Here is a 5,000-nt window from a genome sequence, read left to right on the forward strand (position 1 = left end):
ATATGTTCTTTTTTTACAATATAAAAAATGAGACAGACTCACCGCGCTGTGTCGATCGAGCGTTTTCGAGTTTCCCTATGCGGATGATATTTGATTTGGTGATTTGAAAGGTTTTTTGTGATTTCGTTTCTCATAATTCCTCTCTTCACTCTCTCTACAGTATCATACGCTGCGGCGATCCTCGTCACGTTGAAAGCGATCGTGTAAATTTTTTGCGCGCACCAAGACGCCGACTGGGCTTCGACGGTTTCCCTCTGTTAAGATTTTTAACGTGAGGGCCCGCAAGCCGGAACGCGTCGCGCATTTCACGCGTGCGAGACGTTCACGCTCCTCTCAAGCACCGGGCGTCGATCCGATTTGTGATCACGACGTGTACCGATATTAATACGTTGATACCGCTTCTATTGCGTGTCATCATTTTTATTATTACCCGAAGGGACTCTCGTTACTGAACTTTCATAACATACAATCGGCCCATCGCCGATTTATGATTCGTTCAACGCGCACCGTATGCCTTTGAGATATATAGTATACAGTGCGCGAACGGATATCTCACGATATGTTCAAGATGTCATAGTCGCGACGCCCTAAGGGGAGATCGCGACGCATGACGCGCTGAGGGCGACAACAATCGTTGTTTGCAGCAGCTCCCTGGTTGATCCTGCCAGTAGTTATATGCTTGTCTCAAAGATTAAGCCATGCATGTCTCAGTGCAAGCCGTATTAAGGCGATACCGCGAATGGCTCAATATATCAGTTTTGGTTCCTTAGATCTTACTCAGTTACTTGGATAACTGTGGTAATTCTAGAGCTAATACATGCAATCAGAGCTCTGACCAGTGATGGGATGAGTGCTTTTATTAGATCAAAACCAATCGACGGAGGGCCTCGCGTCCGAAGTCGTTAATTTTGATGAATCTGGATAACTTTTGCCGATCGCATGGTCCAGTACCGGCGACGCATCTTTCAAATGTCTGCCTTATCAACTTTCGATGGTAGTTTCTGCGACTACCATGGTTGTCACGGGTAACGGGGAATCAGGGTTCGATTCCGGAGAGGGAGCCTGAGAAACGGCTACCACATCCAAGGAAGGCAGCAGGCGCGCAAATTACCCACTCCCGGCACGGGGAGGTAGTGACGAAAAATAACGATACGGGACTCTTACGAGGCCTCGTAATCGGAATGAGTACACTTTAAATATTTTAACGAGGAACAATTGGAGGGCAAGTCTGGTGCCAGCAGCCGCGGTAATTCCAGCTCCAATAGCGTATACTAAAATTGTTGCGGTTAAAAAGCTCGTAGTTGCATTTGTGCGCCGCGCTGTCGGTGCATCGCATCCGCGGTGATACTGACACGTCTGCGGAGCATATCGTCGGTGAGCCGGCGGTAAAACGCCGGTTCAATATCAAAATCCTATCGCGGTGCTCTTCAGTGAGTGTCGAGATGGGCCGACAATTTTACTTTGAACAAATTAGAGTGCTCAAAGCGGGCTCAAAATGCCGCTTGAATATTTCGTGCATGGAATAATAGAATATGATCTCGGTTCTATTTTGTTGGTTTTCAGAACTCCGAGGTAATGATTAATAGGGATAACTGGGGGCATTCGTATTGCGACGTTAGAGGTGAAATTCTTGGATCGTCGCAAGACGAACATCAGCGAAAGCATTTGCCAAAGGTGTTTTCATCAATCAAGAACGAAAGTTAGAGGTTCGAAGGCGATTAGATACCGCCCTAGTTCTAACCGTAAATATGTCATCTAGCGATCCGCCGACGTTACTACAATGGCTCGGCGGGCAGCTTCCGGGAAACCAAAGATTTTGGACTCCGGGGGGAGTATGGTTGCAAAGCTGAAACTTAAAGGAATTGACGGAAGGGCACCACCAGGAGTGGAGCCTGCGGCTTAATTTGACTCAACACGGGAAATCTCACCAGGCCCGGACACCGGAAGGATTGACAGATTAACAGCTCTTTCTTGATTCGGTGGGTGGTGGTGCATGGCCGTTCTTAGTTGGTGGAGCGATTTGTCTGGTTAATTCCGGTAACGAACGAGACTCTAGCCTGCTAAATAGGCGTCGTCATTTAGGTGTGCGCGGCTTCAGGGTCGCGCAACTCACTGGCGGCGTATTAAAATTCTTCTTAGAGGGACCGGCGGCTTCGAGCCGCACGAGATTGAGCAATAACAGGTCTGTGATGCCCTTAGATGTCCTGGGCCGCACGCGCGCTACACTGAAGGAATCAACATGTTCTCCCTGGCCTAGAGGCCCGGGCAACCCGTTGAAACTCCTTCGTGCTGGGGATTGGGGTTTGCAATTATCCCCCATAAACGAGGAATTCCTAGTAAGCGCGAGTCATAAGCTCGCGTTGATTACGTCCCTGCCCTTTGTACACACCGCCCGTCGCTACTACCGATTGAATGATTTAGTGAGGTCTTCGGACCGACACGCGGTGGCTTCGCGGCCGTCGGCGTTGCTGGGAAGTTGACCAAACTTGATCATTTAGAGGAAGTAAAAGTCGTAACAAGGTTTCCGTAGGGGAACCTGCGGAAGGATCATTAACGTGTAACGGTCGCGTGCGCGAGCGTTGTCGCCGACACGCTTCGCTCACAGCCGACTGTTGACGATGATAACTTCAATCACGTGTCAATCACTGATTATTTTCGCGCTCGCGATGTGCTCTCTGTGCTACGTTGTCGCGTTTGCCGCGCGCGCGCTGACATCTCCCGCCGCATGTGGGGGGTGTCCGGCACGACGTCTCCGGCACGACGCTTCGGCGGGCGCGGTTCGCATGTACGCGACGCGCGTGCGTCTCGCGACGCGCTCATGTCGAGTGCGAAGCGAGTCGAGATCACGACGTACGCGCAATGCGTGCGTCACATAATATTTTGTTACACACAGAGATCGTTCACGTATTTTCTAAATATAAAAAACTATTACCCTGAACGGTGGATCACTTGGCTCGCGGGTCGATGAAGAACGCAGTTAACTGCGCGTCATAGTGTGAACTGCAGGACACATTTGAACATCGACATTTCGAACGCACATTGCGGTCCGTGGAGAAATATCCAGGACCACTCCTGTCTGAGGGCCGGCTGCATAAAAGAATACGACGACGCCGTCGCTGTATGCTGACAACACTGTTTGCGCGCCTAAAAAACGTGTAAAACGAGTGACGGTCTTCGGGCCGGGCTCGGGTAAACCCCGCCGGTTTTCCGGGGCCCGCTCGATCCGTTCGAAAATGTAAAATAAGCCGCAACGCGTGGTGCTGCTCGCGTGCAACGCCGTCTCCGCCTCACGCCCGACGTGGGTCACGGAGACGGGCGCGGTACCGGGGCGCGCTCGTTCGCTGTCACACGCGGATATCTCGTGATTAATTTTAATTAATCTATGCAGAGCTCTCTATGTGAACGGCGTGCGTGGCTGCGCCTTCGGTTCGCGTCCCGTGCGCTGCACGTGTTATTTCGGCCCGACGTGAGCGTGCAAACGAGTAGGCGGACTCGACGTCCGAAGGGCGCTTCGATCGCGGTACGTGCGCGGGTCGACGATACGTCGTTGAGACTTATTGGCGGCGCGCGCACGACGGTGTCGCTGCGCTGACGGATATCGTGTCTGCCTCATACTTTTTATCGTTGGCCTCAGATCAGGGAGGATCACCCGCCGAATTTAAGCATATTAGTAAGCGGAGGAAAAGAAACTAACCAGGATTCCCTCAGTAGCGGCGAGCGAACAGGGATAAGCCCAACGCCGAATCCCGCGGTCGTCACGGTCGCGGGACATGTGGTGTTAGGGAGGTTCCGCTTTCTCGCGGTCGCCGCTCCCGTCCAAGTTCGTCTTGAACGGGGCCGTTTTCCCATAGAGGGTGCCAGGCCCGTAGCGACGGAGCGAGTCCGCGAGAGGGACTCTCCTCAGAGTCGGGTTGCTTGAGAGTGCAGCCCTAAGTGGGTGGTAAACTCCATCTAAGGCTAAATATAACCGCGAGACCGATAGCGAACAAGTACCGTGAGGGAAAGTTGAAAAGAACTTTGAAGAGAGAGTTCAAGAGTACGTGAAACCGTTCAGGGGTAAACCTGCGAAACTCGAATGAACGAACGGAGAGATTCATCGTCACTCCGGGGCGTACGGCGGCGTGCCGCGATGTGCGCGAGACTCGTGCTCGCGTTCACCGGTCGCCGCCGTTGACGCACCCGGACGGCGTGCACTTCTCTCTTAGTACACATTATGCATCGCGACCCGTTCGTCTGTTCGGCCTAAGCGTTGTCCGGGAGCCGGGCGGCTGCGCGTTCACGCGCACAGCCGTCCGACCGTGACGATCGCCGGCCGGCGGCGGACGGTACTTGTCATGAAACGCGCACGCGTCTCCATCCGGGGACGCGTCCGGCCCGACGCGAGCGAGAGTCGTCGTCGACATCCTGCCCTTGTGCGGATGCTGACGCGACGCCGCTGTCGTCGCAGCCGTGTAGTCTCGGACTGTGCGCGTATCAGTCGGCGATGTTACTGTTTCGGGCACTCGCAGGACCCGTCTTGAAACACGGACCAAGGAGTCTAGCATGTGTGCGAGTCATTGAGTTATGAATTCAAACAGACAAAACTGAAAGGCGCAACGAAAGTGAAGGCGCGCGCTTGTCGCGCGCTCAGGGAGGATGGAGCGTCGGTCGTCAAAAATCGATCTCTCGCACTCCCGAGGCGTCTCGTTTCCAATCAGCGAATGCGGGCGCGCTCTGAGCACAGATGCTGGGACCCGAAAGATGGTGAACTATGCCTGGTCAGGTCGAAGTCAGGGGAAACCCTGATGGAGGACCGTAGCGATTCTGACGTGCAAATCGATCGTCGGAACTGGGTATAGGGGCGAAAGACTAATCGAACCATCTAGTAGCTGGTTCCGTCCGAAGTTTCCCTCAGGATAGCTGGCGTCGACTCGTAACAGTCTCATCCGGTAAAGCGAATGATTAGAGGCATTGGGGCCGAAACGACCTCAACCTATTCTCAAACTTTAAATGGGTGAGAA

At 53.2% G+C, this 5,000-nt stretch overlaps 3 non-coding genes across 3 annotated transcripts in view; all 3 read left to right on the forward strand.

Moving 5' to 3' along the window:
* The first annotated feature begins 648 nt into the window (after positions 1-648).
* Positions 649-2,553, forward strand: LOC126977641 (small subunit ribosomal RNA). The gene has a single exon (XR_007732316.1). It is a non-coding gene; the product is annotated as a small subunit ribosomal RNA (ribosomal RNA).
* A 376-nt stretch (positions 2,554-2,929) lies between these two features.
* LOC126977808 (5.8S ribosomal RNA) lies at positions 2,930-3,086 on the forward strand. The gene has a single exon (XR_007732435.1). It is a non-coding gene; the product is annotated as a 5.8S ribosomal RNA (ribosomal RNA).
* A 539-nt stretch (positions 3,087-3,625) lies between these two features.
* LOC126977717 (large subunit ribosomal RNA) overlaps positions 3,626-5,000 on the forward strand; it is a 3,975-nt gene continuing 2,600 nt past the window's right edge. The window contains exon 1 of the ribosomal RNA XR_007732387.1: positions 3,626-5,000. This exon is cut by the window's right edge and continues 2,600 nt beyond it. This is a non-coding gene — a ribosomal RNA (large subunit ribosomal RNA).

This window comes from Leptidea sinapis, chromosome 45 (genome assembly GCF_905404315.1).
Source record: "Leptidea sinapis chromosome 45, ilLepSina1.1, whole genome shotgun sequence".
NCBI lineage: Eukaryota > Metazoa > Arthropoda > Insecta > Lepidoptera > Pieridae > Leptidea > Leptidea sinapis.